The 12,723-nt window shown below is 48.1% G+C and overlaps 1 long non-coding RNA gene and 1 pseudogene across 1 annotated transcript; both read left to right on the top strand.

Annotated features, from left to right (window-relative positions):
• Window positions 1-2,028: 2,028 nt before the first annotated feature.
• LOC130834081 (keratin, type II cytoskeletal 1-like) lies at window positions 2,029-7,890 on the top strand (annotated as a pseudogene).
• A 63-nt stretch (window positions 7,891-7,953) lies between these two features.
• LOC130833306 (uncharacterized) lies at window positions 7,954-12,263 on the top strand. Its single transcript, XR_009048453.1, has 4 exons — window positions 7,954-9,332; window positions 10,369-10,410; window positions 11,376-11,565; window positions 12,054-12,263. It is a non-coding gene; the product is annotated as an uncharacterized LOC130833306 (long non-coding RNA).
• Window positions 12,264-12,723: the final 460 nt, after the last annotated feature.

Raw genomic sequence — 12,723 nt, forward strand, 5'->3', positions numbered from 1 at the left:
CAGGCTGGTCTTGTGAGGTCCCCCAGTGTCTCTGTAAAGAACACCTTCTGTCTCTGCTTCCCACTTCCTCCAAAACCTGCTCAAAGTTCACCATCTCCCAACAGGCCTTCCAATTCAAATCTCCTCAGTATTTATGGATTCAATATCGGATTCAATTCAACATTTATGTATTGAGTCTGGAACTAGTCAGCCTTGGTTCAAATCCTGCCTCCACTACATAACTAGTTGGATCATTTGGGCAAAGTACTTAATCCTTTGCATCTTAGTTTCCACTTCTAAAAAAATGAAGATAATACCGACCTGATAGTGCTACTGTGAGGATTAAATGAGATTGCTACTAGAAAAAGATGTGGACATCTTGGTTAAGTAACAAGGGAAGGTGTTATTATCACCGCATTTGACAGGGGACCAGACTGAAATTGAAAAACCCACAGACATAAAACTAAGAAGTATTGGAGCTGGAATGAAAAATCAAGGCTCTGATCTTACATTCCACGTCATTTTCCCTCTCCCCTGCTTTGTTTTTCTCCTTTGCCTGGATTGCCTCCCGGTGATCAGATTAAGGTGTTCACGCAATGGGTGGGGCCTGCTACTGAGGCTTGCCGGAGCAGGGAGGGTACAGGATTATTGGGTGGGGGAGATATCTCGGCTTCTTGGCCTGAATCCAGAGAAGGAGACCAACTAAGAGAGGTGGCTGAGCCCTGCCAGTGCACGTGTGTGTGCAGGTGTACAGTGTGACTCCCGCCAGGCCTGCGGCTTCAAGAGGAGGAGGAGGAGGAGTCAGGGTTCAAGATGGGACCCCTAGTCAGTGTGATCACCGGCATCCTCCTGGCCTGGGTGAAATGTAGTGAGTGGAACCCAAGTCCAGAATATTTCCTCAGGTGGCTGCCTTCCTAGCTGTGGAGTGATCAAAAGAAGGGATCAGGGTTCTTGGCCTGCCTGAGTGTTTTCTCAAGGAAAGGATGCTTCACTTCCCTGCAGAGGAGTTTGGTGCCTTAGAGGGCTTAATTGCTTCTATCATAAAAGTAATACCTGCTCATTGTTTCAAACGTGGAAAAACAGAAAGATGAAAAAATTTGAAATCAACAATAATATAAATAACTATCATTTTATATATACATGTGGAACATTTTTTTCTGAAATATTTAACTTTAGTCAGTTTAAAATATATGTATATATATTCAGCTATGCTCAAACTCTATCTCCAGTCTTACTCCAGGCCTTCCTTTTTCTGTGCCTAGGATTTAGTGGCCATAGTGATTATACAATTTTGATTTCTCTTTTCTCACTTAACAACAAAACAGAAAATTTTTTATGTTTGCATAAACCTTGTAACCATCATTTTTATCTATATAATTTTTATATAGATAGATATATAATATCTATACATTTATTTATTTGTTTACTTATATCTTTATTGAGGTACTCTCTATATATTTATTTAAGTATTCTCTATTCTTTTTCTGACATTTGTTTTGGGAAAACACACATACAGACATACATATATATATTTTGGAGGTGGGGTGCAGTTGAGAGGCGGAAGCAACTCCCACTAAATATAGAAAACTCCATTGAGTGGGTATCTCTGAATCACAATTCTTTCTAGGTATCAGTTTCTAATTCATCAGCGTTGCTGTCCTAAGATTCTAGCCAATGTATCTCCAGGTTCAATACCACTCTGGTAGAAACTAAAAGCGTTGAAATACCAACAGTCCCAGAAAACATCCTATCTGAGAGATTTGGGAGTATAATCGTACATGTCTTGTATTGCCTAGGTCAGCAGATTGTTGATAAGTAAACAATAATAAGAAAACCCTGCTAACTAAGCAATAATCATTTGACACACTGTTCCCAAGTAGATGGTGTGATTTATTTTCTTGTCACTTTCAGCTTCAGGGAAGCCAAACCCATGAACCTATCCTTGGCCAGATGCCAACTCCAGGAGATATATAAGGGGAGCTCTCTGCACCCCAGCAGGGAAACATCTTCTTCTCTCCCCTCAGTGTCACTTGCTCCACTTGAGTCACCATGAACAGGCAGGTCTATGCCTTGAGGTGCCAGAGTGGAAGCTTCAACAGTGGCTCAGCCATATTGCCGGGAGGGTGCTGGAGAGGAACAGGAAGCTCGCTGTTGGTCTGCAAGAGCAGCGGCCACTGCCAAGGCTATGCCGGGCTGGGAGGGTACAGTAGCTGAAGTCTCATTAGCCGTGATGGGAGCAAGAGCATCTCTACCAATGTAGCTGGAGGCCTGGGCCATGGCGGCAGTCTGGGGAGCTATTGGGGTGGGCGTTTTGGGGTGGGCAGCCTTGGTGGGATGGGCTTTGGCCTCGGCGATAGTTTTGGGGGCCTGGGGTCTGTAGGTCCAGCAGTCTGTCCTGGAGGCATCCAGGAAGTTGTAACCAAACAAAGCTTGTTGGAACCTCTGGATGTAAGCATCGACCCTGAGGTCCAGGAGGTGAAGCAGCAGGAACAAGAGCAGATCAAGGAACTCAACAAGTTCACCTCCTTCATTGACAAGGTAAGAGTCGATGCCTGGAGGTCAGAAAGCCAGGCCGGGATAACTCCAGGGACCTGTGGCTAGGGGCTATCCTATTGGTTAATTTAGATCTAGATTATCTGAGGTCAACTAGTTCAGTCCCTGTCTCATAAATTTGGCCCTGGTGGAAGGTAGCCACTTTGTTTTTCATGTTCTCCAAAACTCTCTGGGAGACTGGATCTGAACCTCAGGAGATCTGTGGGGCCAATGCAGATGATTTGGCCAGCTGATTACTTGTTCATTTATTTATTTGTTTATTTATTTATTGAAGTATAGTTAATTTACAATATCATGTTGGTTTCAGGTGTATAGCAAAGTGATTCAGTTATACATATGTGTATATTTTCGGATTGTTTTCCATTATAGGTTATTATAAGATATTGAACATAGTTCCGTGTGCTATACAGTAAATCCCTGTGGCTTATTTATTTCATGTAGAGTAGTTTGTGTCTGTTAAGTCCACACTGCTAATTTAATCCCTCTCCCCACCTTTCCCCTTTGGTAATCATAAGTTTGTTTTCTGTCTCTGTGAGTCTGTTTCTGTTTTGTATATAGATTCACTTGTATTATTTTTTACATATCACATATAAGTGATATCATATGATATTTGTCCTTCTCTGTCTGACTTACTTCACTCAGTATGATACTCTCTAGGTCCTTCCATGTTGCTGCATATGGCTGATATTCCATTGTGTATATATATATATATACATCTTCTTGAACCAATGGTCTGTTGATGGACACTTGGATTGCTTCTATGTCTTGGTTATTGTGAACAGTGCTGCTATGAACATTGGGGTGCCTGTGTCTTTTCAAATTAGAGTTTTCATCTTTTCCGCAAACATGCCCGAAGTGGGACTGCTGGATCATATGGTAGTTCTATTTTTAGTTTTTTAAGGAACCTCCATACTGTTTTCCATAGTGTTGGCCAGCTGATTTTTAAATTCTGTTGGCCAGGCTGGGAGTGTGAACAATGTTCATAGCCTTGAGAACACCTGACTTTCAGATCTCCTCTAGTCTTAACACTGAAAGGAGGCCAGACTTCTTATACTAGCTACACCAGACTGCTCTTGGAGCAGCTTTGGATTGAGATGTACTCTGAATAGCCCTGGGGAAGGTAAGGGGGGCAGGAAGGCTGCATCTTGAGTTTGCACCAATGGGGTGCTTAGGATTGTCTGCGGGGGATGCTCCAGTCCTGTCTAGTCCGTCTCCGGGTGCTCTTCCTTAGGGAGGAGCGGCTATGGGTTAGCACTATTGCATAGACTGGAGTTGGGAGAAAATAAGGAGAAACCAGGAAAAAGTAAAGCAGAATTAGTGAATGTGCCCAGAGCTCTGGGTTTAGGGCAGTCTTACCAGTGTAGACGGTGCATTAAGAAACTGTGTTCTTTCGTGGTGAGTATAGTTAATCATAGGTACTGTATAATTGATATTTGCTAAGAGAGTAGAAACTGTGCTCTCAACAAAAAAAGAAAAAAAGAAAAAAAAAGGCTAATATATGAGATGATGGTGTGTTAACTTGTAGGAATCCTTTCACAATCTATCAAACCATTATGTTGTACACTTTAAATGGATTACAATTTTATTTGTCCATTATACCTCAATAAAGGTGAAAAAAGAAAAGGTAGGAAATGGTACCGGGTTCCTGCTTGATTAAAGCTGTGGCTTGGGGGGAAAATAAACTATGTTCTTCCTTTGTTCGCCTCAGAAGGGCTGCTGTGCTGTGAGATGGGGGTGGGAGTGGCGGGATGAGCAGGGGAGGAGACTTGCAGGTCTTCAATAAAATCGAGATACTCATCACCAGTTAACTCTTCTCTTTTGCTACTTAGCGCTGCTGTCTCTTGCAATGTCGTGAAAACTGTGAGAAGGGTGAGGAAAGGGAACATTTTGTCCACATCAAATAGCTGTGGCTACTGGGAGAGAGAGCATTCCTGAGAGTGAGATATTTTGCTGGCTCACTAATGAGTCTCTTCTTGAATGATCTAGGCCACTGGCTCCCAAACTTTTGTGGGCATTAGAATGAACTAGGGAACTTAGTTAAACATACAAAGGCATAGAACCTCTCCTATACCAAGAATCCTGGGCTTCCGTGTTCCTTATAACCTTCCAAGTGATTGATTTTAACACTCTCTAGAGTTTGAGCGTCACTGCTGTAAACAATTGGCCGTATATACATACCTGAAATTCCTCCAGATAATAGGGCTACCAAACCTGTATCATAGCATGTTCGGAATGGATGCCAAGCTGGAATCACTTGTCACTCTTGCCAGGCGAGCAAGAGCTTCTCAGGCCCACTCTGCTGTCCGCTGGGGCTGAGCCCTTGGCATTCCTGTTTGCAGGTGCAGCTCCTGGAGCAGCAGAAGCAGGTGCTGCAAACCAAGTGGCAGCTGGACGCCAGCGTCCGCATCCCTGGCCTGGAGCCCCTCTTGGAGGGCTACCTCGGCAACCTCGGGAGGCAGGTGGACAAGTTCATGGCAGAGAAGACCAGGCGGCAAGCAGAGCTGAAGAACAGCCAGGATTTCGTGGAGGGATACAGGAAGAAGTGAGTGAGCAGGTGAAGGTGGTGTTCGGCCAAAATCCCTGAGGCTCCTGGGTCCATGTCTGAAAGAAGCGCTATGGCATAGAACTGGCCTCTCTTTCCAGGAATCCTTGGGCTCTCTTTCTGTTTCTTTTTTTTTTTTTTCTCCTTGTGGATCTGTTTGTTGATGTACGTGCAGGGGTGTAGGAGAGCAGAGAAAAGGGAGTATCTTTGGATACAACAGTATTCTTACCTACTAAATCCCACCAGATATGAAGCAGAAATCAACAGCAGGACAGAGGCTGAGAATGGCTTTGTGGTGCTGAAGAAGGTGAGAGGCAGCTGGCTCTCCCCACCAGGTCTCAGTTCTGGGATTCCTCACCCTGCTCTGCGCTGGGCTCAGTGTGCTCATCTGTGGACCCCAGTTAACCTCTGCATCGGCACTGTGCTGAGTGCAAGATTACAAGACATTGTAAGAATGATGGCAACCCTGACTTCTGGCTCAGAAGTCCTGTTTTCAACTTCTCAAGAGTATCACCGCTAGGTTACAAATCCACTTGACATTGTCCCCACTTGGTTAGTTTTTAGATGGTTCAGAGCAGCCCTGTTGATATTTACTCTCCGGCTGGCATTCTGACGGTGCAGGTAAAGCTCCTTCAGCCCACTGTGGTCTGATGCCTCTTTTCTTTCAGGATGTGGACAGCATCTGCTTGGTCAAGGTGGACCTCAGTACCAAAGACGTGCCCTACATCAGGAGACTGAATTCCTCCAAGTCTTCTATGGCGCTGTAAGTTTGGGTGGGGTCGAAGCTCCCTGGGAGCCCCTGGGATGCTTGGAAAAGCAAGGAAGGGGGAGAAACTTCCCTGGCTGCCCTGAGCGTCCATGGGGTGCCTCGTGAGGTGGCACTGGGAGCCCCAAAAGTTGGGTCCTGAGTGTTTCCTGGAAGACTGATGCCTGCCCTGCTGCACAGGAGCTGGCCCAGGTACAGCAGACATTCAACGACACCAAGGTGGCTGTCTCCATGGACGGCAACCGGTACCTGGACCTGAAGAGCATCCTCTCCAAGGTCAAGGCCCAGTATGATGAGACCGCCCCGAGGAGCAAGGCTGAGGCTGAGGCCCAGCACCAGGCTGAGGTGTCCACCTGGAGAAATGTCCTGGGCTGGTTATTCCCAGAGGGCATGTAAGGATCCCACCCCTGCCAATCGGGCTTGCCCTGCTCCGTTGGCCCTGTGGTTGGTATGGTTGTCTGACCTCATATGTCCTGTCCTGGAGATTAGTGGGGAAGCCACCTGTGAAAGACTCTGGCTCAGCCACCAGTGGACGTGACTAGGGCTCTGGCTTCCTGGGGACTTGCCAGTCCTATCTGGGGGAGCCAGCTCAACTCTGCAGACCCAGACACAGTTAGAGACGCCAAGACAGCTTTCTAACCAGGACAGTCAGCGCTTCACTCCATGTGGTGGCCTGTGTTTCAGCTGGGCCAGCTTCCTTCTACCTGCACACGATCCCAACTGCCTTCCCACCCCCTGCCTACAAAAGCACATCTTTAGAAACTCTGACTTTCCTAATGCCCTTCGAGTAGAACACAATATAAGGTGGTTCTTTGATGGAAATTATCTTTCCAGGTCCACACAGGAAACATTTGGAGCCTTCCTCCTATTACAGATTGCCTGATGCTAGTCTCTCCCTTCAAGGTCTGGCTGGGAAGGACAGACCAGAGGTGTATTCCATTCCAGGATTTGGCTCGGTGATCTCTGATAATTACACATCTATGCTGTGTGGGAATGTTTTGTTTCTTTAGCTAGACCGTATCTTCCCAGTAGACAGGAATGTGTCTCCTCTACAGGTTATTTTCTCCCACAGTGACCAGACTGGGCGGGACACAGAGTCCCAGTTGAAGGAGGTTTAGAGGTCGGGTGTGAGGACCGCTGGGATTGACTCTCGCTGTGTTACCTTGTCACTCTTGTCTGTTCCTGGTTCCAGTACCAGGAGCTCCAGGTCCCTGCTGGGAGGAAGGGTGATGACCTCAAGGTGATTAGGATGGAGGTCAGTGAGCTGAGCTGAGCCATGCAGAAACTTCAAACAGAAATCGCCAATCTTAGGAAGCAGGTGGGGCACCGGCTTGAAAGTGGTAGCCTTTGGGAGGTGAGGTTATGATACTTCCACTTCTTGCATCCTCACACCTTCCACAATAAATTAGGAAGGTAGGCAAGAGAGAAGCACAGCTAGGTTTAGGTAGGTGCCTGGTCTCTGTGCCCACTTACTGCTTGCTCTTGGCCTTGGCAGAGTACTGCCCTGCAAGACATCATCCTGGGGGCAGAGCAGAAGGGCGAGATGGCCCTCCAAGATGCCCAGGACAAGTTGGCTGAGGTGGAGGCAGCAGTCCAAGGAGGGGCTGGCCTGGCTGCTTCGCGAGTCAGGAGCTGATGAGCACCAAGCTGGCCCTGGACGTGGAGATCGCCGCCTACCGCCAGCTGCTGAAGATGGGGAGAGCACGTGCGGGAGCCAGATGGAGGGGCTGGGCTAGTGTCCACCAATAGTAACCCTGTGTCAGCCTTCCCATCTGTATAATGGGACAATTCATCAACTCATTCCTGAAACATCACCTGAGATTTGTCAGCGGTGGGGGCTGGTGTCCAGGCGGGACCTTTGTCCAAAGTGCACACCATTAGCACAGATCCCAGCCCTGTATGCTGGAGTCCTTAACTTCGCCAAACTTGCCCAAACTTTCCCTCTGGACCTCTGGACCAAAGGGAAAAGCGGGGCGGTTTCCCTGCCTTTGAGAGAGACAGAGAAAAAAGGCATAGCTTTTCTTAGTTTTGACCAGGGCAGCATGGCTGGACTCAGCCCAGGCTGGGAAAGGGTGGGGAAGGACTCTAGGGCTGAGGGGACCCGGGGAGGGAGGAGAAGTTGCGGAAGTCCAGCGCCGTGGCGATGAGCCCACTGAGGGTCAGGGGCATTAGCAGGGAAACTGAGGACAGCGCCTTTGTTACTCCAGGTGGGAACTGATGCAGTTCTGGGGCTCAGGTGTTTCCTAGAGTGAGACTTAATGCCAAATTATCAGACCTAGGGTATCCTTCCTTCTAGAAATTATCCTCCTCTGAGCCCCCTTCAGAGGATTTACTGATAATTCTGATGGTTTTCCTGCCAACAGGCTGTCTGGAGGAGTCGCCAGCAGTGTGAGCTACTGTGAGTACCTGGAGCTTCTCCTTTGCTGGCCCAGCAGGAGTCAACCTTCCCCCTTCCTGAGACAAGGAGGGAGGAGCTCTCCGCTAGGAGGCCGGGGGGCCTGGGGCCCTGACCTCACTCTGTGTGTGGGAGGCATCGTTCCTTTGTGGACATTTCAGGAAGATGCCCCTCAGGGCTGCCTTCAGGATGGGTGTTCAGGGACCCAGAAGGGATGCGCAGAGCTGCCCTGGCCCTCCCTCTGTCTCTCTACAGCCGTGGTGTCAGGCACAGTCTCTGCTTCTGGGGCAGCCTTGTCTGGTTTCATCTCGGGGGGCAGCGTTTCTGTGAGGGGAGGCGGCACCCTCAGAGGATCCCGTGCACCATCTGGGTCTGTGTCCAGGGCTTTGGGGTCTGCAGGGACCAGTGAAGCTCCCAAGAGTGTGGATCTGAAGTTGGGAATTCTGGAGGTGCAAATGCTAGTGCGAGAAATGAGGGGTCCAGTCTGAGGAGCACCTGGGGCTCCAGCTCAGGGCACAGAAACTTGTAGGTCTCCCACCCAGAGGCAAAGTTGAATCTTCTGGCCCTGAGGTGGTGTCCATCGACCTGAGTATTTTGCGGTGTACATACCTGCTCTGGCCCTACTCCCACCTTTTATTTTCTTTGGCAATTTGGAAACAGCCCCCTGGGTCAAAATAAGTTATTTTTCTTTTCTTTTTTTAATACATCCAAAGTGGGGCCCCATAGGAAACCCTTCTCAATGGGCCTGCGGGAGGTCTGTCACCCTCCTCCCTGCCTTGCCCTGTATCCCCGTAGCGATCTTAGTCCACGCTGGCCCCTTCTGTCGTGCAGAAGCAAACGTGTTCCTTCTGTTCCAGTCCTGACGTGCGGGCATGGGCACACCCCCTTTGCTGTCATGAGTGTCAACTTTCTGTCATCCACGTTCAGGAGTGTTAGGCATCACCCCAGGAATCGGCAGCCGTGGCTTATCAATCACTTGTTCTGATTTGATTTTCTAAAGCCCCCTCTGACTCATTCTGGGGCATCAGGCCTCCCACAGAGTCACAGATCCTAGATGCTCGCCCAAGGTGGGAGGCGAGGAGAAGATCTACAGGGAGGTGAGGATGCAGGCGTGCCAGCCCGGCCCCACCCCTTCCCCCGGGGAAGCCAGTGGGGATCATCCACCTGGAGAGAGTGGGCTGAGTTCCTGGGTCTCTCCTTCTTTAGGGATGAATATCAAAATGTAAGGGACGTGACGGTATCTTAGGACCACACTCCAGGGGGAGTCCCGTTTGGAACAGACATGCAGGGTGACCTGCGGGGCTAGAAATGGTGTCAGCAGAGCCCTGGGCGCCCCCCGCCCCGCTGTCTATGGAGAAGATCTCGTATCTGAGGTTTCCTTTTAAAGAGTTGCCTACTTCTACCTTCACGCCCCCTTAACCCGCTCCCTCCCCGCCACACTTTCCAATAAACTTCATGGGAAATTCATTCTGTTTGGGAACGTTATGCACTAACCAGATGGGCCCTGAGTACTTTTAACCCCCCAGTCACCGCCCTGCAACTTACACACATGCACATATACACCTGCTCACCTTCTGTTCTCTCTGCTCAGTTACCTGGGCTGATGGAAAGGTATGTTATTTCTATTTAGCTTTGGGAGGCAAAGATGACCCTTACTTTGCCTCTTTACTGGGAAGACTCAGCTTTTGTTTTTGAGCATAATTAATGTCAGGTCCTCTAGCCTTGCTTGGCTGTCTAGCTGGTGTCATTATCCCCTGATTAAGGGGTAATAGCGTTGCTATTGTTATTGTTATGAGGATGTTATCAGGTGAATGAGCAGAGGGTGTGGAGTGGGAGCAGCAGCCTCGGGGCTCAGGTCACAAGGGCAACTCCGTAGCTTGGTCTCCTGCTTCACCCAGAAAGCTGTTCCCAGCCCAGCGTCCCATGGGGTTCAGTGATGTTGGGTCTGGAGGGAGTCTCACCAGTTCCCTGTTGTGAGCTCTGTTCTGAGCCCTTGGAGGAGGGAAGATGGCCAGGGAGAGGATGGGCATGGAGCCTTGTTTGAGCAAGCTCTGGGTCCCTGGGGAGGCAGCATTCAGTTGGCAATTATTTACTGAGCACCCACCATGTGCTAGACTCTCTTCTTTGACACAGGTACGAAGAGGTGGTCAAGACCTCTGTCTACTGGGAAGGCAGGTAAGCGAATGAGTGATCAGAGTACAGTGATGTAAGTGCGGTCTCGGGAAGTGCATGCCAGGAGCAAGGGGTCAGACTAGGAGCACAGTGAAACCTCTTTTTTTTTTTTTTAAAGATTTATTTAACTAATTAATTAATTTATTTTATTATTTATTTTTGGCTGCATTGGGTCTTCGTTGCTGTGCATGGGCTTTCTCTGGTTCTGGTGAGCGGGAGCTACGCTTCGTTTTGGTGAGCGGGTTTCTCATTGCGGTGGCTTCTCTTATTGAGGCGCACGGGCTGTAGGCTTGCAGGCTTCAGTAGCTGCGGTGCATGGGCTCAGTAGTTGTGGCGAGCGGGCTCTAGAGTGTGGGCTCCGTAGCTGTGGCACATGGGCTTAATTGCTCCGCGGCATGTGGGATCCTCCTGGAGCGGGGATTGAACCCGTGTCCCCAACACTGGCAGGCGGATTCTTAACCTCTTTGATGGGAAGCCCGGGAGACCTCTTTGATGACGAGCCCTGGAAGCTGAAAGCTGAAAGCTGAGGATGAATTAGCCAAGGGGAGGGCGGTGTTTTACATAGAGCTGTCATATCCCCTGTGACCGGAGCCAAGCATATAGTAGGAGGTCAATAAATACTGGCTGATAAATGACAAGATTGGCAAGAGCTTGGCTCTTTGGGCTCTTTCAAGGACATGAGGGCTGGTGGAGCTTGGAGGAAGTGGTAGGAGAGGTAGGTGAGACCAGATCCTGAGATGAGAGGCTTTCTGGGTAGATTGTGGTTCTGTTTTCCTGGGATATTCCTTGTTTTAATACTGAAACATCCATGTCCTGAGAACCCACTCAGTCCGAGACAAAAAGATTTGGACTCCGTCATGTAGGTTAAGCAGTGGAGTGTTATAGGGACGAGAGTGTTTATCTAGCAGACAGAGTGCGCCCGAGCCTGTTGTTGGTGCCCCTGTGTCTTTTCTCCTCTTCTTCTATAGAAACAGAAATTGTGGATGAGCACATGTCCTAAAGAGGACATTTTCAAGCCTCCTTGGCAAATAATTGTGGCCATGAAACTGAGTTCTGGACAGTAGAATGCCAGCAGAAATCATATGTTCCTGGTTGTGCCCTTAAAAGGCAGAGCCGCTGAGAGTGATTCAGGCTCAGAAGAAAAAAGTGTGAGCAGCGGTAAGAAACTCTACAAGCTCAGGCCCTGCCCCGGACCTTTTGAATAAGAATCCCAGGATCAGGGAAATGGATTATTTTAAAAAGATTTCAGGCTGTAGTGGTTAAGCGCTGGGCTCTACAGTGAACTGCCTGGCTTCCATTCCCTCCTCCCAGCTGTGTGACCTTATCCGAGTGACAACCTCTCTGTGCCTCAGTTTCCTTATCTATAAAAAGTGTATGTTAATTGTACCTCCTGAAGAGTGTTATTCTGAGGATTAATGAGCTCAGAAAAGTACCTGGTACATAGTAAGTGCTCAATAAACACTGCAAGATGATAACACAACCAAGATACTGACATTAACACAATTACGGTACAGAACGTATCCATTATCGCAATGATCCCTCATGTTGTCTTTATGTGGACACACTCACTGCCCTCCCATGACACCCTGCCTCCCTTGCCTTTACCCTTAGCAACCACTGATCTGTTCTCCATTTCTGTATTTCAGCAATGTTGTATAAATGGAATGATACAGTCTGGAAGCTTGTTTTACTCAGCACGCTTCTCTGGAGATTCATCTAGGTGGTTGCACGTACCAATAGTTTGTTGCTTTTCATTGCTGAGGAGTACTCCATGGTGTGGACGGACCATAGTTTGTCACCTGCTGAAGAGCGTTCGGGTTGTTTGTATTTTTTGGCTGCCACAAATAAAACTGCTATAAATATTTGTGTACAGGTTTTTGTGTGAGGATAAGATTTTATTTCTCTTGGCTAAATGCCCAGGTGAGTAATTGCTGGCATGTAGGATAGTTGCATATTTAGTTTTTACAAAATTGCCCAGCTGTTTTCCAGAGTGGCTGTACCATTTTCCCTCCTTACTAGCAATGTTTGAGTGATCCAGTTTCTCTGAATCCTTGTCGGCATTTGGTGTTGTCACTAAGTTTTATTTTAGCCATTCTGATAGATCATTGCGGTTTTAATTTATATTTCCTTAATGGCTAATAATATTGGAAATCTCTTCAAGTGCTTATTTGCCATCTGTACATCCTCTTCAGTGAAATGTCTCTCATCTCTTTTGCTCATTTTCTAATGAGGCTGTTTGTTCTTTGATTGTTGAGTTTTGAGAGTCCATTATGTATTCTAGATACTAATCCGTTGCTGGATATGTAGTTTGGAGAT

The sequence above is a fragment of the Hippopotamus amphibius genome, chromosome 12, assembly GCF_030028045.1.
Source record: "Hippopotamus amphibius kiboko isolate mHipAmp2 chromosome 12, mHipAmp2.hap2, whole genome shotgun sequence".
In the NCBI taxonomy this organism is placed as follows: domain Eukaryota; kingdom Metazoa; phylum Chordata; class Mammalia; order Artiodactyla; family Hippopotamidae; genus Hippopotamus; species Hippopotamus amphibius.